The 24,161-nt window shown below is 37.0% G+C and overlaps 1 protein-coding gene across 4 annotated transcripts in view; it reads right to left on the reverse strand.

Annotated features, from left to right (window-relative positions):
- Nucleotides 1-24,161, reverse strand: part of LOC136842588 (prolyl 4-hydroxylase subunit alpha-1-like) — a 173,574-nt gene that overhangs the window by 141,831 nt on the left and 7,582 nt on the right. For 2 of the 4 annotated variants that reach the window (XM_067110135.1, XM_067110137.1), the window contains exon 1: nucleotides 9,278-9,518. The exons of 1 other annotated variant lie outside the window; for it this stretch is intronic. The gene's annotated coding sequence lies outside the window, so the exon portion shown is untranslated. Of the gene's footprint in view, nucleotides 1-9,277; nucleotides 9,519-24,161 lie in introns of those variants that run through there. One more of the 4 variants, XM_067110138.1, reaches the window with a different exon arrangement.

Consider the following 24,161-nt stretch of genomic DNA (forward strand, 5'->3'; position numbering starts at 1 on the left):
GAGTCCTTAGGTCAAGTCTATGACTTTGTTTAACGCTATGACTCCTCCCAGTTCCTTAGTCATTTTCATAATCAGGGTCTCCACTATTCAAAGCCTCGTAAGGTCTTCGAAGCATTGTTTATTTTCAAACAATTCATTTTCATAAACCAAAGGAAAACTCTACTGCTAGTGCCCTAAAGTATTTTGCGAGAACATTGCGAACTACCTGCTTCTGTAGCCTATTATTCTCCGCTTGAGATGATATTGCTATGAACGTATCATTTCAGGTCGCTTACTTTAGTACCAGTCTCCATCGATGGGGCATCAGCTGTTTGACTCATGATACGCTTTTGTACTCTCTATCATGTTAATATACATATGTGTGAACTGATTTATATAGAAATTCATGTTTGAGATGTAACAGAAAATCTGCTAGTTGTTTTTACGTTTTTGTGATCGGAGAGTAACGAACAGATACTGTTGATTCGTCAAACACCATACGATCATTGGGGTTTGGCGTGGGTAATTCAAATGAGTGCCATACATCGAAGACCCTTATTGGTTCCTTTCGATTATAAGAGACCAATCAGCTGAGGTCTATGACCTAAGCAAGTTCAGTTTGCATAATTAAGTAGCGTAATATTAGCAACAGGGCCCTGTGCAACTATTAAGGAAAATACATGTGTTAACTGTATCTTACGCGTTTCATTTGTACTGGTAGAACCTATATATGACCGAAGATCAGGTCATTTTTGGTGCCAGTCGCAGGGTATTGCAAGTAAGTTTAATAATTAACAGCGTAATTGTGAAGGTGAAATAAACAATGCAAACTTGAAGAAAATTGGCGTGCAGCGGCAGGATTGCCAGTGCTAGCAGTACCAGTGCTAACAATAACAGTGCCAAGGAAGAGGACAGTGCGAAAGAGCTGTCAACGACTATCTAACGCGTGTTAAAAGAGTTGCAAAAATTAACAAATGAAATACAAAATAAAAAGCCTGTTGACCCACCCACAATTTCAGCCGACGTCGCGTCGTCCCCACAAGCACGATCAGTCGAAAAAATTAAAAAACTGCTGGTGCTAGATGGATCAGTGCCTGAGTTTGACAACTCATTCACTGATAAAGGTTTCCTTTCAATCAGGACCTTCATAAAGTGTATTGAAAACTCCACAGTAGGCTGGACAGGTGGAGAAAAAATTGTACAAACAAAACAAAAAGTGACCGGGAATGCAGCACAGCAAATCAGGAGTTGGGACACCAGGTATTCCTGAGACTGGGTTACTTTTAAACAACACCTCACACAACAGTTTGCCCTACACTGAGAGGAGAAGATGGAACTAATGAAAGCCTACGACCCCATGCTGGGTGTGGGAGAGTCGATTTCAGCATTCTGTAATTGCGTCGGTGAAGACTATAAGTCCCTTACCCGTGAAAGAGACCAGACTGTAGAGGGGAAACAAGCCTTCTGCCAACTCATTGCTGAGACGAATTCTTCCCACCTCCGTATTGGGATTCCTTATTGGCAATGAGAGGCCCTTACAAGCCTTGCTACCAAAGGTTCAACTTCTGTTGGACCACAAACAACGCCAACAAGCAAGGGGAGGGGGCAGGCCACCTCCCAACCGTTTGTTACAACAGTTAAACAACCTGACCAAGTGAGTCCTCAGCCAGCCTCACCCACCATCGAGGGGGCAGGGTCACTAACCCAGGGACCTCGAAGAGGCAAGGGGAAACCAGCCAGGAAAAGGACGGCTGGCCGTTACTGGCGGTGTGGAAGGGAAGGCCACATGAGGGCCCAGTGCCCCTCTCTCATTGAGCCGTGACGTTGTTTTCGATGCAATGCAACAGACCACCTTGTGAACGCTTGTTCAAAAAATGACGACGGCCAGCAGAACAACGCTCCCCCTACACCAAGCAGAAGAAGGGGAAGGCAGAGTGGAGGAGTCGGGAGAACTCCCGACTACACCCACACTCATCAGATCCAAACAACGACTGTGCCTCTGGAAGAACAAGGGATGCCTTGTTGGGGAGTGAGGGGTCAACCAACCGCCCAAGAAGTAGTGGACAGCCCTCCACCAACTGTTGCTGCCCCTATCCAAACGTTGATGGCGCAAGGAGGAAAGGTGCCCATCGTGGAAATATGGGTGGGAGAGCGATAGCAAAGGGCGTTGGTCGACACTGGTGCAAGTGTGTCTTTGTTAGATGAACACCTTGTGACAGGGTCAGTGCAGCCTATGAAAGGTTTTTTAGTTTTAAGTACAGCAGGCTGCCATCGATGGGCCCAGAGGAGTAAGCACAACCATATCTGCTACCTTCTAAGTAGTACCAGCATTACAAGTAGAAGGAATTTCAGTTATTTTAGGAACTGATTTTGTGGCTAGGAACAAAATAATAATAGCTGGCACAGATGGGAAGGGGATTGAAGTATATTTAAAAGGACAACGAATCCCCACAGAGGGGGGAAAGACCGAGGTGTCTACGAGTCTCCCTAAAACTGAAGGGTGGTGGAGGGGAAGTACCTGCCACCCCAGAGGCAGAAGATGTGGCACCAACCTGGACCCTCTCGTCCCTCACCGTTACACCTGCACGGGATTTACCGGAACGCACCTTAGTTTTGATCAGACCCCATCAGAAATGGGAAGATCTTATCATTCTGGGTCTGAGCGAGGTAATACACGGCGAGGTTAATGTGCCATTTATTAACATTAGTGGTCAACGTATCGTATTAGACAGTGGGTCAATATGTGACCTCGAACCTTGTGAAATAGCAGATGCTTCTCACATACTCGCAAACTTATAGCAAAATATTTGGATAGACTCCTGCAACAGCTGGTGGGTCTACCTGTTAAATCAAAATATTGAAAGTTATAGGAAGTTACCAAATTGTAATCGCGATTGGCGACGAAACCCCAGGCATAATAAATAAGTTTTCCTTTTGTTATAGAGACCAGGGATCAACCATCTATAAGATCTAAGCCGTACAGAATTCCAGTTTGTTGTCAGCAGGAAGTGGAGAACGAAATTAATAAAATAAGGGAACAAGGGACAATTAGAGAAAGTGAATCTCCTTGGGCCTCGCCAATCGTGATGGTTAAAAAGAAGGATGGTTCTCTTAGGCTATGTGTTGATTATAGAAAGTTGAATAGTATCACAAAAGACAATGCATTCCCATTGCCCTCAATCGAAGAACTGTTGATTAAGGTCAGAAATAGTAAATTCTTCACCACCTTGGATTTAAAGTCAGGTTATCATCAAATACCTATAGATGAGAGTAGCAAAGAAAAGACAGCCTTTATAGCTAATGATCAATTGTTTTAATATAATTACCTTCCTTTTGGAATAAAGAACATTCCTGCCCATTTTTCACGTTATGATATCCGTATTAGCTTCGCTATCGGGGCATAACGTGTTTGTATACTTAGATGACAATCTTAATAGGGGCTACAGTAGAAGAGCATAAGAAGAGCATTACTGAAGTCTTAGGATCTTTAAAAGCGACATGGTATGAAAATTAATCTAACCAAATGTAAATTCTTTCAGCAAGAAGTTGAATTTTTGGGGCACATCGTAACATCTGAACGCCTTAAGCCTTGTGCAGATAAAGTAGCAGCAATTAAAGAATTAACAACCGAAGAATGCAAAAGAAGTAGCCAGTTTCCTCGGGCTCGCAGGCTACTGTCATAAGTTCATAAAAGATTTTGGTAAAATAGCGAGACCGTTAGATTCATTGAGGAAACAATCTGATTTTTACTGGGGACAGGAAGAAGAAATAGCTTCTCAAGAACTAAAGATTTCACTCACTAGTAATGAACTGTTAGCTTATCCAGAGTTTGATCAACCATTTCTAGTAACCACTGACACGAACAGTATAGCTATCGGTGGAATGATTTCTCAAGTTGAAGATGCAGGGAATGAAAAACCAATTTGTTTTGCATCACGAGCATTAAAAGGGGCACAGAAGAATTACAGTGTCTTCACTAGAGAGGCGTTGGCGATTCTACGGATGCTAGAGAGACATCGCTACTTTTTGCAGGGGCATAAAGTCAAAATAAACACAGATCATCGCCTATTGAGAGATTTATTCAAGAAATTTAGATTTAACCACTCGTCAGACTCGTTGGATTGAGTGACTGTTAGAGTTTGATATTGTGGGAATTGAACATACAGCAGGGAAAACAAATAAAGCACATAGCTGATGCTCTCTCCAGGAGTGCCATAATTGGAGTTGCAACCTGAGTAGCAAAGAGAGAGGAACAGCGACGAAAGAAACAGTTGCATGCCTCAGAGGCATCCAGTGTAGAAAACAGGAGTAACTCGGTAACTCACGAGTTGGGGAGAGAGAGAGAAGGGGTGCGAGTCAAAACGGCTGTGAGAACGAGCGAGCTGATCCTCCAGGGCCGGTCAGGAAGCGGATGCCCTGGGAGTGAGAGAGAGTGTGTGATTGATTTGTGTGGTTGGAGTGTGGAAGAGGTGATGAGGTGTCAGAAGTCTGAATCCTGGATTGAACAGGTTAAGTCTTACGTAAGGGGTGCGAGTAACGAGTTTCCCAATTTTCTAACATTGCCCAAAGATAATGTTCTTCCTTGAAGGAGATATCTTATTTTGTACATATGAGAAGAGACTTGGTGATATCCGATCTCGCGTCGTCCTTCCTTCCTCCCTCTTTGGTAGAGAAAGCCATCCACATGATACATGTAAGTCTCTATGCAGGACATATAGGTACAGAAAAGTTCCTCAAGAGGGCATGAGAATGCTTTTTTTGGGTAGGGATGAAAAAAAAAAAGACATTGTAAAATTCATCTCCCAGTGCCATATCTGTAATACCATGAAAAACCATAGACATACTATTCCGAAGGCTTGAATGTGGCCAGTGGAGCCAATCAAATTTGCCAGAGCACACATTGATGTTGTGGGACCCTTCCCCCAAGGGGACGGGCAATTCAGGTATGTGTGTGATGGTGGATGCGTTCACGCAGTATACGCACACATATATGATGGTGGATCAATCTGCGATATCAGTTGCCAGAGCCTTGTGCTCATTCATAGTGAAGCTGGCTGTCCCCGGACATTAATCAGTGACAATGGACATGAATTTATTAACAAAGTAATAAAAGACCTAACAAAAATGTTAAACGTAGAACATTTCACGATCGCATCTTACCGGCCTTCAACCAATGGGTTAGTTGAATCCCATAATAGAGAAGTAACAAACATTTTGAAATATTTAGTAGCAGACAGGCCAAATCAGTGGATAGAAATGTTGCCGATGGCGGAACTTGCACTCAACACAGCATATAATGGCTCCATAAGAGATACCCCGTATTTTTTGAGTGTATGGACAGAACCCTTCATTGCCATATACTGTGATCATGGACCCAAGAACTTTACCACTATATAGTGTCAAACAATACTGGGTGATGTTCTGTAACCTGACCCGGAGAGTGTTTCAGACAAAGCAGACGCTTCTGTTGAGGGCCAATGAAAAGTATCAGACGAAATATGATCAGCGATTCCAAATGCAAACACCTAAGATACAAATAGGGGACAGAATCTATCTGAAAAGGCTGCAACCGAGGAAACAAACTCGAGTCCACCTACTTAGGACCGTATCGTGTGGAAGAAATTAAAAATGACACCGCAGTGATCCAGCATATCAAAACTGTTGTCCAAGGTGAGTACCACCTATCACACATGCATCCCGTCAAAGATGTCTTGATGTGGCACCTGAACAAGCTAGTACCCACTTTCCCGGGACTGCCTGGCTATCTTGAGGAGGAGAGTGAAAATGACGTGTAAGCATGTCTGGGGATCATTAATAGTGCACCCAATGTGAAAAGAAAACATCATAAATGTGTCTATGTACTAGCATTCCATGATCTTTTATTTCATTTTTGTGGTTGATTTTATTCATGGCTATTTGATGTCATTTATTCTTTTATTCAGTTTCTGTGAATTTTACAAAATTATTTTGTCTTGATGATTGACAGTAATCTGGTTTTTGCCTTGTTTTGATTCTTTGAACTGGAGGTTATTTCAATCCAAGTTCTAAGAAAGTTGTGTTAATGTGTGGAGCTAAAAATTATTATTCCATTGATCCTATATAATTCTCTTTTTTATAAAAAAAAAAAAAATCATAGCAATGTGTTGCGTGGAATTCAAAACACTGTATATTGCCTAATGTCACCGTGCAATTTGACCCTGGCTTGCTGAATTTTAAATTTGTTTCTGCACGAATTATTGATAACCTATGTCAGGAGATATGGTACTCAAATGGCATTGCAAATATAGCAGACAAACTAATTGAAATAGAAAAAATAACAGTGTTGTGAGCCCTGTGAGACGCAAAACTTTTAGGGGGAAGTGGTGAACTGATTTATATGGAAATTCATGTTTGAGATGTAAAAGAAAATCTGCTAGTTGTTTGTATATCTTTGTGATCAGAGAATAACGAACAGATACTGCTGATTCGCCGAACGCTATACGATCGTTGGGGTTTGGCATGGGTAATTCAAATGGTTCCTTTCTATTATAAGAGACCAATCAGCTGGGGTCTATGACCTAAGCAAGTTCAGTTTGAAAAGTTAAAGATCAGTAAGGGTTTAGCGGTCAACGGGTTAGGAAGCACGTCTGAAAGACAGTGATGGCGCGTGTCACCTCAGAGTACCTTCCAACTATAATTGCACAATTAAGTAGCGTAACATTAGTAACAGGGCCCTGTGTAACTATTAAGGAAAATACACGTGTTAATTGTATCTTACGTGTTTCATTTGTACTGGTAGAACCCATATACGACCGAAGATCAGGTCATGTGTTTGTATGTTCATCCGTGTCTCCTGCACATTGTCTTGTGACAACTGTCTTCCGTCACTTTCCTCCTCTTCCTTATCGCTTATTTTTACGCAGCATTTGGAGGGATCATGTCAAGATTAGCGAACCCAACATCTCCATGTCAAGAACAGCGAAACCCAATGATCCCCATGTAAAGAACGGCCAATCCTTTCCTGTCTGAACTCCAATTCGACACGTGGGTTAGTATTAAACACGGTGAAACAGTGATTCATCTACACTGTTTTGCCGTGTTTAGTACTAGCCTGGGGGGCGGGGTCAACTGTATTTTGTCTCGTTTGGTACTAGTCCCTGGGGAATCAAAATTAATGTCTGGTACCGAAGTGTTCATGTCTAGAACAGCGAACCCGATTATTCCCATGTGAAGAATAACAAACCCAATAATCTTCTAATAAAGAATAGCGAACCCTGCTGTGAGCGGGTTCGCAAATCTAATCCCATTTGGAGTTCTCAACTTCATAATTAAATTTATAACTCACCCTCGAAATTAAGTCTTCTCCCTACTCAAAAGATTACTGTATACATTTATGTTATGCTCCTCGACACAGAGCAAAAAATGTTTTCTTTTACTCAGGTTAAGTAACCTGTTGGCTAACTGAACGATCTTCTAAAATGTCTTAGAATTCCTTGTGCACTACCATCCATTTCAAATAAACCATTTCCCATTGACAACAAGCTTCATCATGTTTTTGAAATATGTTTGGTAAGTGAATGTTACATGCATGAAATACTTATGTTTTTGTTACTACAACATGCAGAAAGGATGATTCTAAAGTCAGCTGATGTTTAAAAACCAAGAAATATACAATACTTTTATTTATATAGGCTAATAACCAAGAAGGCATTTTAACCAATATCGACAGGAGGCAAGCAAGATATTAGAATGAGAGTATGTGAACTCTAAGCATGTGCAGTAGCTTTCGTGCGGGTAGGACGTGTCTGTGAAGTGCTCTGTGCAAAGTGCCTAACTCGCGCAATGTTCAAAATAAATACAAAGAAGAGGAAGGAAATAAAGAAAATAAATACCGTAGAAATTAAATCAAGTAAAGGGAAGATTAGACTATCATATGAACATGATCTCATAATTATCAAGGCAGCACGTAAAGATGGAACACTAAATAAAATACTGGAGAAGGAAGAGTCAACCCAAATTGAGAGAGAGTCATCATCCTGCGGACATTGATGAGGAAGGAACTTGCTGTGAAATGTGTGACAGATGGTTCCATTATGAATGTTCAAGTATCGAGGTCAGATACTCACCCATACTTCGTAGTGATAACATATTGTACATCTGTAATAATAGCCAGAGGCCTGAACAAAGAACACACAAAAAACTCATTGAAGATGAACTTGAAGAAATAAAAGAAAACACAGAGATATTAACAAAGTTGATTCAGGATTCGGCTCAGAAAACTAGTACGTAATGAACAACATAGATGAAATCCAGAACAAAATTGATAATGTTGATAAAGATGTAAAGACCAGGACAAACATGGACAAAACTTATGCTGAATCACTAAAGACAAAAAAGTGCTTCTGATCAACTCTACAAACAAAGAGAGAACAGCTGCTAAGTAAAAGAGACAAATTATGAGTAAAATAACGACGCCAGTTGAAGCGGTTAAAACGACAAGAGATGGACACATTTGTAAGATTTCCAGACACGAAAAACTTAGAAATGCCAAAAATGGAGATTCAGAAAATCGACACTGTATCAGTAAATGAGAAGGGTCAACTTAAACCAAAAATAAAAGGATGGAGATGGCATTGTCGATAACATTGTAAAGAAAATCCATGGATAGGTAGCCTCTTTTCTGAAAATGACGACCTGAAAATTGTCAAGGAAATGATAGCCAAAGATGACAAATATAAACACTACATCATCAAATGCACACGACAGATACGAAAGACTATCTATGATAGAGGTGACAAATTGTGTACACTGTATAGCCGTTGCAAAGTATACGACTGTTACATGCCCTATCAATGCTATAAATGTCAGGAATTTGGTCACAGGGCAAAAAATTGTAGAAATGACCAAGCTTGCCCTACATGTGGTGAAAATCACAAATCAAATGAATGTGCTAGCATCATCAAGTGTAAAAATTGTGTAAAGAAAGGTCATAGTGATGCTCAACATAAAACATATGGTGGCAATAAGTGCACAGTACATAAAGCATGTGTCAAAAGTGAAAAATAATACGGATCACGGCTTTGACTAATAATCTATGCAATTTAACACAAGAAGAAAGCAAATTTAAAAAGAACTAAAAACTGTCCTATTCTGCAAGAGCTACGATACTGACGAGAAAACACTGAAAGACAATTATAAAATATAAGAAGCACCTTATTTTGAAAACGTACAAGGGCCCGCCAGAGAGGGAATTATCCCTGTGGAGGACTGTACATAAAACCAAACAAAGTGAATATCAAGTTAAAATGCTAGTACTTACGACGACGGTAGCCGCTGAAACTTTACATATCAGACTAAAGTTGATAAGATGGAAACCCACGCAACAATAACAGTATGCTCTGACGAACTTTCACGAGTCAGCAAACAAGTTGACAGTCCACCCCTGTTGGCTTGCACAGAAAGCGAAATTCACTGAGAATACTGTCGGATTCAGAGTGGAAGTTACTTCGTTTACGTCCGCGTTACCTTTCTTTAGCTCCGTCGTGTTTCAGGACGAAACTATCATTGAATCACGTTGTTATACCGAATACACTTCAAAATACTCGACTCTGTCATTACCAGTTGACGAAGATACGTTCCTAATAGCCTTGTTACTTACGGACCTTCACGTATTTATACCATGTGCGCAGAATCCTTATATTCAAGGGATTTGGCAAAAGTTAATGTAGGTAAAATATCGTACGCTTGTTTACTTATTCTTCTTTTACTGTACTATGCAAGGCGCTTGGTGTGAGCAGCATTTTGTATAAAATACTGTATTATCAATTGGTTTGTTCAAGATATTGGATTTCATGAAATTAATTATATTCATCCTTCCTATTTTCCATTATTAGCACAAGCAAAAACTGAGTTTTCTTGGTTAAGACTAAGCAAAGCACATGAATGTTATTAAACATGCGAAAATGACAAACGATCTGTTAAATGATCTTTAGATTTCATCATTATTTTCGTAATCGACATAATGTTATCTAAGAGAATCTAACCGACCTGTCATTCTCACTCTTCGGAAGGGTAGTTTCGTCTGCTCATTTTGTGATCAATAAACATCTTTGATAAATAATATCAGAAAGGCGACCAGTGTAACACTGGAGCGTTTTGCTCATCAGTCGATTGGCGCTACATATGATACTTGCTCGTAAAGTACCATCTAACCCAAGTTCTGGACCATCTGTGAAGTAAACCATCATATCATTTCGTTATTTTGGACGAAGTTCACTTAAGTTTAATATATTTCTTTTTCATAGTTTTTGTGCGCAATGAAGTTCCTAGAAAAACATTGAGTGTCCTATCTTAACCTTAGCTAGTAAACTATTGTTACCAAACCATGAGTTACGTGTACAGGCATACTTATGAAACTGAGCAAAAGACGTTTATATGGCGAATCGGAGTAGGGAAGGCATCTACCGTTTGGCTGTTGTCTAAAAGAAATACAGTAGGGGACCAGACAGTTTTTACAAGTGTCAGACCTTTGCTTGTTACCATCACAGTCAGTTACCCATTTACAACTTATGGTTACTTTTTTATAAAACCGAATCTGTTGACACCTTTGCACACTGTATGGCCTCTAATAGCCTTCACACAAATGATTAAATTACTTTTTTTATATGTTACGGAGTCTCTTTGCTTTCTGAGATGAAAATTACGTATCTGTGTGACGGTTTCTTAATGCTCAGTCAATACCAATAACTTTTCGTGTCCAAGAAAACTCCTTTCTCATAAGTTCATTGATACATTTCATTGACAATTGGAAATGGCAGGTTTTAGCAAATTTTCTGAACACTGAAAGCTGTAACCCAACTGTGAACTGTCACTGTTCCTGTTGTAGATATGGAGCGGTGGAGTTTTTTTTTTTTCTTACTATAGGAATATATCTACTGTTCTTAGTGAACATTTATGTTTCAATAATAGAAATAATATATGTTAGAAAGAGTAACAGAGAGGATCATGGGAAGAAAATCACTTAGTCAACAAAGATACAAGATCGACGGGATGAGAGGTTGTCAAGAATGGAAAAAAGCATTACAAGGATCGCAAATTAAATTTACTGAATTACAGACCTTGGATACAATATGCCTCCCCACACTAAAGGCCCGCACTGGCAAAACAACCCGCATTTAATTCAGCATCTGCAATGATATAGGAAAGAAAGAAATATTTTCAGACGTTAAAGGACCTCACTTTTTAAGCAATTCCATACCTGCCTGTTAGATTCACAGATTACAGATGAGAAAAACATCACAGGATAGTGTAATATTTTTAATGATTTTCTTGTATCTTCGTAGTCTTTGTGAGGAACTGAAGCCTGAGATAAGCTTCGCAATGACTAAGTGGAAGCAATAATGAATATGGAAACCATTTCTAGACATCTTTGGTAGCAATGTGCACCCAATATCAATGAGTCTAAAGCTTAGGCACTATCCACACAATGACAAATAATACTTTCATAAAATTGAACATACAATCATACATACAAGCACATATTTTTAACAGCACGTTTTTAAAAGAAATTTTACATTCAGAATATAATGGATTGTACTCGCATGACATATTCACCAAAGGAAAAAAAATCTGTATAGAGCTGACATGTTAGCAAATGAGTAGCATGAGAGTGCGTATGTATAATTACTGTTCCTGTAAGCGATGCTTATTGAAGGCCCAGCCTGCAAGTCGAGAGAAGGAAAACTATTTCCTGCTACAAACCAGCGGCAAATGATCAGCGGCCAAACACAACTCTGTAAAATGTAAAGTGAAGACTAATGACGCATAATTATGCCGTCGCATACCAGAAAAGAATGAGAAAAACGAATTGGAAGAGCCGAAAGAAATACACAACTAAAACATCAGCGCAATTACAAGAACCAGGGAAGATGAACTTTAATTACAAAAAATAAAGTCATGTGCTGAACTGCAAGCCAGCATCGAATAATAGTATGGATGCCTGATGCTTGAAAGCACAGTGGTGTCACCTTTCCATTATCTGGAAAAATGTATTCGATAATATTTTTTCTCACTCATCCAAAGAAGAATCAAGGACTAATACTAAATGCTTTCACTTGGTACAAGGGCGCACCCTTTGGCAATTACTGTACCTTACTTTCCAAGTTCGTGTCATTCCACGAGGACAAGGAACACTCAATTAACGATATATATTAAGATTCTGAAATCTATTGACATGGTTCTCCGCTACACAATTGGATTTTAAACTGAAGACTTCTTGTTTCTCGGAAGCTTTGACTCACCTTCATAATGGCGCGGCAGCAGGTTTGTAAGAACTCGTGTTGAAGAAACAACGCTTACGGGAAATGACACAGAAGCGGATTTGTTTATGTCAAGAATATAAACAAAGTTAATGATCCCTTCCGTTTTGCCAGTGAATTCTAAAGCTTTACCTGATTCAAGGGAGTCTGGCTTTGCCAGAAATAATACCTCGCTTCCAGCATCTGCACTTTGGTTGTCTCATTAACATTGGTGATTGTCCACGGAATGGAGAAAACGATCATTCATGAAATGCCAGGTATCAAGAAGCACCGCCATTTTCGAAAGCTTAGAGACGATAGTAGATAATACTCATTTTTACCGAAAATCTCTCACGAGTAACATACACACGAGTAAGTTCGTTCACCTTATTTTCTCAGAATTATATTGTTGTTTTAAGTACATCGAAGAAATAGTAATATGCTTTTAAGAGTCACTGAGGCTATTTAAGAAGACACATCTGGTAATGGCTACCAGTAGATTCTCAACCTCGCTCTCTCCCTTTATATATATATATATATATATATATATATATATATATATATATATATATATATATATATATATATATATATGTGTGTGTGTGTGTGTGTGTGTGTGTGTGTGTGTGTGTGTGTCTTAAAATCAGTAACCACTAAAACACTGATACAATTGCGCAGATAGGCTTCGCTAGCTCTAGTAAACTGTGTCTGAGTCCGGCAGATATGGGTATGCACGAGGAGCCGAACTAGACTTTTTGTGCGGCCTCACCGGAATCTCTCTTACGTCAGTTCGAATTCTGCCACAGAAGAAAGAAGATTCGTCGTTTATTTCCCTTTCGGATATCTTGTAAAAGTAGCCAGTCGATTCTGTATGTATAAATTACTATGTTTATCAATTTCATTTCATATGGATGAATTATTATTTAATAATGACATAAATTATTGTAATGTCCTTCTTGTCTCTACAGAGATTGTAGCATTAGCTCCACATGCTTCAGTTACTATGCTTTACAATTACTTTGATATTCGTTTTGTTCTGGATGTCAGCAGCATCCCGGGAATTTTCTTTTTATCTATCAAGAGTCATAAGGATCTAGACCATCGTTGGGAATTTTCCTGGTAATTTACCTTTCTTAAGTTCTATTTTAACACTGAGCGCCTGAACCTTGGGTGTTATTTGTGTTCCGAAGCCTCGCCATTCACGTTCGGTGTCGAAGCACCACCATGGCACAGGGCGCAGTACCAAAGATCTTTGGTTCCCTAACTTCAAAACTGCATAACAGTCAGTCATGGCGGGGGCGTTTTATTATTGATTCCCATGACTTTCGGAGAGGTTGCGAAGCTGCTTAACATTGCCGTAAACCGCTGCCTTGAGTTTTTCTTTTAACTTTCAGAGGGACTGTTCATTCATGTGCATATTTGTTTTTTGTTTATCTTTTCTTATTTCACTTCTTTTTATGTACGTACTACTCCATTTGTCTTTGCTGCATTTTTTTTCTTTTTTGCAAACGGATATTATATTCTTTAGAAGCTAGCTTAGCAAGTCAACGACGATTTTGGCTCGTCCGTATGAATGTGGGCTCATGTTGAATAATAATGATTTACGTGTATGTACTAATAATCTGTTAGGAGAAACATGCCTCTTTTCTGTTCTCTTATTTTCAGGTTCTCGTTCATCGCTAGTTTTTTTTTTTTTTTTCTTTAGATAAATGTCATAGATCACATCTGAATCAGGGGCCATGAGTTCCTAACACAAATACTAGATGCTGTCAATGTATGCCAGTTTCTGTAAAGTAAGGTGATCCGGTGGGCTACCCTCCTGACACATCGTATCCAGGGAGCCCCTTTCATTTCCCCCTGCCTCTCATACTAGAAAATTAATGTGGGATGTACACACGTAGTAAACATTTTTATACACTGGGTTAAAAGCAAGATTTTCTGAAACACCAAAAAGAATATTCACTATTAATGTCGGTCATGAACAATCTACGCTGAATCATTATCACTTGAAGTGACTGAGACATGATGCAATGATGCTGTCTAAAATCGTCTTCCAATTATCTTATAAATTCGAGACTTATTATTATCTCGTATTGGTATGCATAACATGTTCAGATTTTATTGAAACCACAATAAAAGCTTAGCATGGCCCACAGAACAAAGTTGCTTATATGTAAAAGAAAAAAAACTAGAAATCGGGACAAAGAGTAGTATAACTGGATGAACTAATGAAAACAAATAAAAATCACATCGATATGTACCAATAAAACTACGAAGTAACTCAAGTAAACGATTACAGAGGTGCGTGGAACTTTAAGAGAACATTACTGCCTCTTTGAAACTTAAGAATTTCTTTATCCATAACAACGTAACAGATTTCCTTGACAACGGTTCCACTTGGACCTGAACCAGAGCTTTAGACACAGTCTGCAGAGGCAATGAATCATTCCGGCTACGAAAAATCTACTGGATCAGCAATAGTAGCTCCATCCCTTGAAATGTAGGCTATATCTCGCATTGCCCCTTCGTTTCTTCAACCCTGATCTTGAGAACATATTCTCAAAAGAGAATCCCACCAACCAGTCAAGTTCAAAGCCACCGTGCCAGTGTTCACCTGCTTCTGTCTACTTTCTCATCCGAGACACCGATCATGTGTTCGGAAAATATAACTGAACTTTTCGCTCTCTGTAATTCCTTCTTTGCGACTTGTAAAGCACTTTCCACGGCAGTGTTTTATGACGCTTCTCTCTCTCTCTCTCTCTCTCTCTCTCTCTCTCTCTCTCTCTCTCTCTCTCTCTCTCTCTCTCTGTTTGAATTCATGTATATTTATATATATACAGTATATATATATATATATATATATATATATATATATATATATATATATATATATATATATATTTATATTTATATACATATATATATATATATATATATATATATATATTATTTATTTATATTTATAAATATATAAATATATATATATTTATTTATTTATATATATATATATATATATATATAAATATATATATATATAAACATATATATACAGTATATATATATATATATTATATATATATATGAATATATATATATATATATACATTTAAAATCAGTTTTATATGTAACTAGGAAAGGCAAACGGGACAAGCCTAGAAGAAAAACCTCTTTCAACACGTGAAGTATTTACCGGGTAAAACCCACTCGTTAATCGTCAGTGTGTGTATGTGTGTGTGCGTGAGAGAGAGAGAGAGAGAGAGAGAGAGAGAGAGAGAGAGAGAGAGAGAGATGGCATAACGGAAAGAAGTCATCGAAGCATAGGAAAGGTAAAAGAACAAAACATAAATATTAATGATCAGTATCGAGGAAGTCATGATGGCGCTTCCCAGCTGCCGCTTTACCGAAAAGACTCGGTTCAAAGTGTTGTCCGAAAAATCAGCTTCTCTTTTGCACCTGAGCCCGCCTGGGCCTCACTTTTCTCTTATACTTTGACTCGACTTGTGGCTTTCAGAACTTGCTCTAATAATCTAGTGATTATTACTAGTCCTTCGGTAATGTCACGGCGGCTGTCGTCGTTCTCTTTTAAGTAAACTCTGGCGTATGTACCAAGAATCGGCTCTCTGCCTGCCGTTGTAGAGTAAACGTTTAATTCAGCACAAAATACTGGTTGGTAACACTAGGCAGATGAACGCCTTCATCTTAGTTGCTGATGTTCAGTTCCAAACAATGCAGGTAACTTATGACTTTTCAGGTACTTACCCATAATTGTGATTGATTTTACTGATTATAAATAAACAAAGATATTTTGTCTCTTGGTTTTCTAGAGACTGGATAGATCAAAATGTACAGTGAGAAAATGTTTGGGGTAACGAAAATGAAGTATGAGAAGAACTATATATTGTACTGCATTTGCAGATCAACCGCATCACTAGAAAATGACGTTTCATGTCCGTAGATTATTTGTTCTCCAAGATGCTTGATCGACGTTAAGAATTATCTTGGTGGCGTTAACTCTTATCCCTGTGGTAATCTGCACCTAACGTCCACGGGAGACAGTATTGGGAGTGATGATGTTGAGATCATCTTTAAGCTCTTCGTGGAACTTGATAACGTCTAGTGCCTGTAACCCTAGAACGCTTCTTAAGAGGCATTGAAATCATTTGAAGTTCTGCCCCAAATGATAAGCAAATGAGTTCGAACGGAAACTTTTCAGCTGAACTTATCCAAGATGAATGGTGAAACTTTATCCAAGATAACTGGAACTGTAATGATAAATACTGCAAATCATTATTTATAAGAGGATCAGTACTAGGCTAATGAGGAGCCGAAATGAGTCAGCGAGCATTCGCGAGGGAGTGGAGGGAGCCAAGAGAGCATGTGCTGGTGCAAGATGGCTACTGCCGGCCAGGCAGTGTTCGGCAACCTTGTGTTGTCTTGGCGTTCTTCTTCCCCCACATCATCATACGTTGTGCAAGTCCTCCCCCTCCTCCTCCTCGCCAAGTCCAGGACGTCCAAACAAGCGATCCGAGAACCACGTGATGATGTGCCCTGCACTCGCACATACACACGCGCACTCAGTTTCTTCCTCCCTCTCTCCCTATCTAATGCGTGCCGCTGTGTACGCGCCGGAAATGCCTACATGGCAACGTGTCTAGACTCCGGAGGGGTGCTCTTTCTCTACGGACATATCCGTCCGCTGATTCTAGCAACTCCTCGAAAACGAAAATAGAAACGTCAGGTAATGAGCCGCTGTGACTATAGATTACTGCAGGCAACATACTATGACAAGTAATTACCTTTGCATGAGAAAGAGAGAGAGAGATGGGCGTCACTGGACAGGGAAATGCTAGAGGGACAAACCAATCGTCGCTAGGGTAAACAATACAGAGAATGCCAACAGAAGTTCGTGAAGAGAAACAACAACGGAATGAATTGCTATTGTGTACAGATTTATATAAGTGAGGGAGGTTGATGACATTCTGCCTACTTCACAACGATAAGACGTAAGCATGTAACCAAGACATATTATACTAAGAGAAACGTTACATCAGATGTATAGACACGGCATTGAAAATGACCTTTTTTACACACACACACACAACACATATATATATATATATATATATATATATATATATATATATATATATATATATATATATATATATATATATATATATATATATACTTTTCTACTAAAATTTTAGCTCTGGCAATGTCGTTAAATGTCAGTGCACTAGCCCACATCATATACTACTTTAGGACATAAAGTGAATAAAAAGGAACAACTTGGCCGCAAATTTTGTTTTTTCCTTCAGGGCCTCAACCTTGAGCGTAGAAAGACGTGTAGGTGACTGAAGGAGTTACCTTAAAGTAGTAGATGCCACTCGTGTAATTGAATTTAACGAATATATTTATATGTAATGTGTATATATATATATATATATATATATATATATATATATATATATATATATATATATATATATATATAAATTTATATTATATATGCACTATGGTTACTACTAAACTATACTTTGTAACAATATCATTGTATTGTTATTCGCAATTATGTCCTTTCTAACCTTGAAAATGTGATCTAGCAAGGAAATATTTGAATTTTGAAAATTACAATTTAATAATGTAGTGTAGGCCTCTGGTTATCCTCTGTTTACTAGTATATATATATGTGTGTGTGTGTGTGTGTGTGTGTGTATTTATGTATGAATGTATTAAATACCCCGAAATGTGTGCGTGTCTGGAAAATGTATTAAATAACTTGAAAGATTTCTGAACAAATTGTAAGACTGAGAACCCTACGAAAAAATGCAGAAAATGAATGAACACTAATAATGATGAATGCGCTGCACAAATTACATGAAAAATGATGTTTATAATCAAATATAACAATGAAGGCGATACGGCTGGTTGCATTAAAGAGGAAAAAAAAACACGAAGACATCTACGGTATCTATAAATTTATGTATTTTGTATTGATGATATGAATGAGTTAGTAACGATAACTACAGCAAACAAAGAATATAAAAAAAAAGAAAATGAAGAAAGAAGTCGTAGTGTGTGGCAGCGGAAGGAGAATCCCCCCGGGGAGTCCCTCCCGCTCTCTGCTTCCCTTTGTCATATTATGCTCAATTCACACACGCGGTTTTACACTCAAATGCTACAACATACGTAAGCAAACATATATATATATATATATATATATATATATATATATATATATATATATATGTATGTATATATACATGTATGTATGTATATACATATTATATAATTTATGCATGATGGAGAGATAACGTAATTAATGCATCTTTTCTCTTGCTCGGTAAGAGAGAAAACATGATAGCTGTGTCTATGGCTTACACAGTCTTTAAGCCTATATTTCAAGACAAAATGAACGTGCCTTACTTTTCACAGATCGAAGTGTCTCGAAAATGAAATATAAGGTGAGGGTGACAGAGAAGAGGTGATCAAATCACTTGGTTCCCAAGATCATTGTTTAAAAAGATGTTAAGACTAATAAATGAATAAACAAGTAAGCTGATATCATAAAACATTGTTACGCAACGTTAAACCTACTTGCGTTTTGAATATGAAAAAACTTAATAACGTGAGATGAAAAGGAGAAAGGATATCAGAAAACGAACGAGCACTACCGAGGGGGATTTTCATGGCCACGTTCATCCAGGCGGATGAGTACACTTGAGCAAGGTGGAGACTGAACAGGCAGGAGGATGCACAACATGGATACTGTAGGCTACGGTCGACAAGTTACTTAGACTGAGACAAATGATACTCATCTGCTGGACAGACCCAGAACGCGATTGCATAACTCGAATGAGGTGAAGACGACAGAAAGTAACAAAAGGCAGGAAATAAAACATGTCACATAAAGAAACGACAAGAGCCAAATAAAATGGAAGAAACTGATCTAAAGGAAATAACGTAAAACTGTAACTGAGAACGTAGAATCAGAAAAAAAATGTCAATACTTACATGAACGAGAATAAAACATTGAGTTGGCTAAAAATTATATATTATATATATATATATATATATATATATATATATATATATATATATATATATATATATATATATATATATATATATATATATATATATATATATATATATATATATATATATATATATATATATATATATATATATATATATATATATATATATATATATATATATATATATATATTACATGTCTCAGTGACATGTACAATACTGTACATGATCTATACGTTAACTGGACTAAGAAACGGTTGCCCTTGGTCATGTTAGAAGTTCCGAAGTGAAACTGATGATGTTATGCACTACATAATATGAACACGGCATCTTGATGCAACAACAACAAACAAAAATCTTAAACTGTTACGGATTTTATTTGTAATTAATAGAGTATACTACTGGTTTGGCAATAAAAGAGAGAGAGGATAGATGAGTGACTTTTGTAAAAGCTACTGGAAAATTCTATCTTTACATGAAGTATTTCTGTCGTATCATAGTGTAATATATTTTCTTCAGCATATCATTCAGTATTTAAGTAGAAATTATAAAATGGACAGCAATCGCTTGTTCTATCAGGAAATACCGAATCCATTTCTCATTTCTCTTATTATTATCTAAATCTTCAATATTATTATTTTGTCATTATTTTTCATGGAGGCGGGGGGGCCCAGGTGCCAACCCCAACCCCCTGGATCCGCTAGTGGATCTAATGACAGAACGCTCTAAGATGAGTTATCATACTGGTAAAAGACGAAGGCTCCACGGCGTAGCTCAGGCAAAACACCTGTTGCGTTACATTACTATCAGGGGAAGTCAGGATAGGGGAAGATGCTACTAAGCAAATATCATTTCAAAGCAAGTAAAAAGACCCTTTAACCACCTACCTCGGAGGTAAGTTTTCACAGGCATGTTCATACATTTCTTTTTCTGTGCAAAGACAAACTTATGGTGTTTATATACATACTATGTATATATATATATATATATATATATATATATATATATATATATATATGTGTGTGTGTGTGTGTGTAAATCTATATGTATATGTGTATAAATAAATGTATATGTGTATATATAAATGTATATATATATATATATATATATATATGTATGTATATATGTGTGTGTGTGTCATAAATCTATATAAATGATGAACATATATATAAATGTATATATATATATATATATATATATATATATGTATAACTGAATCACGTCCTTATGGAACATCTGAATATATAAATGAAAGTAAAATTCCACGAAAGTGATTTTATCTTTATATATATATATACTGGATATGCTATATATATTTATATATATATATATGTGGTCCTTTGTGTAGCAGACGTCTGCTAAGTAAACGACCTAGCGTTGAAATATATATATATATATATATATATATATATATATAAATATTTTATCTTTATATATATATATATATATATATATATATATATATATATATATATATATATATGTATGTATGTATGTATATATATAGACTAAAGAATCATGAAGATTTCACCAGATACCAAAACTGAAGGTTCGCCATAAACAGGAGGAAAAAGATAAACTAAGGACCAAGTAAGTAAGTTTTACACATTTTCAAGGTACACCGAATAAAGCAAAAGTTTACATAAGAGGAGGAAAGCCATTTAAACACAAAGCAGCTGTAGAACGGATAATAAAACAGCTTTACAAATCCATTCTTTTGATTGTCAAAATATAATAACGAAATCTATGAATGAGAGAATCACATACTTTAAAGGTTACACAATCACGAGTGCAAATATAGCCACATATACGTAGACACAAATATATTTTGAAAATACTCAACAAACACATAAATATACAAAGACCCACGAACACATGTAAATAATTTCAAAAGGCAATCTTCGCACCATGCCTTATATTTATTCATCATTTTTTTGTATTTGCTTAAAAGTTTATTCAGTGATAAAACCGCCCATTTTAAAAAGACTAGAAATGATATTCATTGTCTCTAGGGTGAAATTTTATTAGAATTTTCTGTTAAAGCCAATTCTAGGACCCTCATTTTCGTATAATCATGACAAGGAATTATGGGTCTACATTTTTTCCAGACTGATGATCAAAATTCTTTGAGTAAAAATATAGCATTTGAAAACTGGAGATTTCTTACACTATATTGATGTTTTACTCTTAGGTTTATGGTTTTACCACTTTAACCAATACAGCTCACTGAAAATTCCTACACGGAACGTATATATATATATATATATATATATATATATATATATATATATATATATATATATATATATATATATATATATATATATATATATATATATATATATATATATATATATATATATATATATAATGTCTGCATTTTTGGGAGAGTTTTTATTAAAATACTTTTACTGCGCTATCGTTACTAAAAGCACCGTGATCATTAACAGTTCTGAACAACTTGGGTACTTACTTTCAACATCTCACTGAACGGTTAAAACTACTAAGTTGTCTGCCTTGCGAGATGCTTTTTTTAACGAGAAATATTTTCTTTGCAATCTTGAAAGATATGTCAGTAAAAGAATTTAAATATTTCAGATCAAAGCAACGTCATAATACTTGTTAATTTCATGCTTTAAAAATTAAGGACTACACATTCGTACACACACACACGCACACACACACGTGTGTGTGTGTAAATAAAGGTAAAGGGCCGTTGTGTCGAAAGGCCAAGCAAACACTCCGTTGTTTTTTTTTCTTCGTGGCATTTGCCTTTATCTATACATTCATCACGTTCCATATCTTCGTGAATCAGTATACATATGTGTGTATACTTGTATACGAATATGTAGTTAGTTGTAATATATATATATATATATATATATATATATATATATATATATATATATATATATATATATATACAATATATATGTGTGTGTGTGTGTGTGTGTGGGTATGTATGTATATTAGAATTCATGACCATCGTCTGTACATTGTGGACTACCACCGTTGTGGTGGCAAGTAGTACATCTTAGAAACAGCTACCCTGGAAAGTGCAAGTAAATGCTGGAAATACAGTAGATATAATTTGTTTCTAGGGAAAAGGAGCGCCTGCTTGACAGCTGTAGTCCCCTTGGTTGGAAAAACTTCCCCCACAATGGTAGGTGAGCTACAGAACTTGTCTTGAAACCAATGGAAACCGCTCTTTCACTCTCATGGGATTCCGGGAAAGAAAGTAACTATTCTCTCTCTTCAGAGGGTTAGTGGGGAGAAGAATATTACTCAGAGGCGCAATGGCGTCACTTTAAGAGATCATAAACAGGAATTGCATGTATGCAAGAGGATGGATAGGATAGTCAAAACGAAAGTAGGAAAACAGCAATTAGTAAAAACAGTGAGGAAAGGTGACTAAGAACAATGGCAAAAATTATATGTTTTACAGGGAAGTAAATGTGGAAAAAGGTTAATGAACAAATAGGCCTGAGAATAAAACGTGCAATCAAGAGAATGCTGTCAAAAGTGACTGCAGTCCTGGGCCAATGGCGTGAGGTATAGAAAGGTAGAGCTTAATGATGCAAGACTGAGAAGCTTTGGTATAAGTTAGTATAAGTTCGAAGATGCTTGTGGAAATGGAAGTTGATGACATAAGGCTCCGAGAGTAGGCTAAGATGTAGCAGCAGTATAGTTAGTGACAGTATGATCAAATGAATGACCAGGAATGGGTGTGAGAAATAATTGCCGTTACATTTTATAAAACTTAAGATGGTAGAGGCAACATACGAATTATAATGGAACATTACTTAGTATGCCAGTCGGGTAAAGTAAGACAAACAGTGGTATGTGGCACGCCTCTAATTAGAAAAAGCTTATGTAGACTAACATAGACAAATGTGGAGGTTGTTGACAATGTATAGTATAGAAATAAGTTGTTGAGAGTGATTGCAATATTATATAATAGAATTATAGCACTTTGGAATATATACAGGCGAGTGACTGGTTTTGTGTAAAAGTAGGTCTTAAATAGGGTTGTAATGTCTCCTTGACGATTTAACATACTTTTGAATGTAATGAAGCAAGACGTTACACAGAGGTAATTGCATGTAAGTGCCAAGTTGTGGGACAACAAAACAAGTGTGAGTGGAATTGGGAATGGTTGAATTCTGTAAATGATATAGTACTGACTGAGAATAGTGAAAAAAAAAATAGCAAAGACAATTGAAAGAGTTTGGAAGTGTTTACAGCTTGAGAGCAGATGTTATCATGAGTAAGGTAACTTATGAGGGTAAATAGAAACAAGAACAATGGAACAATGAATGATAACATGAATAGTGGTAGAATAGATCATTCGTTTAGGTATTTGGGAGTAAATAAAACCGATGATAGTAGGATGAAAGAATAGGTTAATCACAGACTAGGTAAAGCAAGGAAGTAGCAGTTTGCAAAAGACTGAGACGAGACTGAGAATATTTATGGAAGTCTGCGTTTGAATGCATGAAGAGATTACCGATCCAGCTATTCTTTACTGGAACGAAGTGTGGATGCTAAATGCAAATGGAAGGAAAAGTGTTGAAGATGTTAAGATAGATTGCTTGCTTAATATGCGCGGTGCTTGTAGAACTGAAAAGGTGAGATATGTGGAGAAATGTAGAAGAGTTGAAAAGGGTAGCGTAGGTGAATGGATAGATCAGAGTATTCTGAGGAAAGAGTGAATGATAGGTTGTTTAAAGAAGAGTACCACTGATTTGGAGAGGGGAAGAGATAATAGGAAGTCCAATAAATTCCAGGATACGTAGCATGAAAGAAGTATTGCAAGGAAAGGGCCTTAATATCCAGGAGGAGTGAGAATGGATGTAAGAATGAGGTGAA

The sequence above is a fragment of the Macrobrachium rosenbergii genome, chromosome 10 (assembly GCF_040412425.1).
Source record: "Macrobrachium rosenbergii isolate ZJJX-2024 chromosome 10, ASM4041242v1, whole genome shotgun sequence".
In the NCBI taxonomy this organism is placed as follows: domain Eukaryota; kingdom Metazoa; phylum Arthropoda; class Malacostraca; order Decapoda; family Palaemonidae; genus Macrobrachium; species Macrobrachium rosenbergii.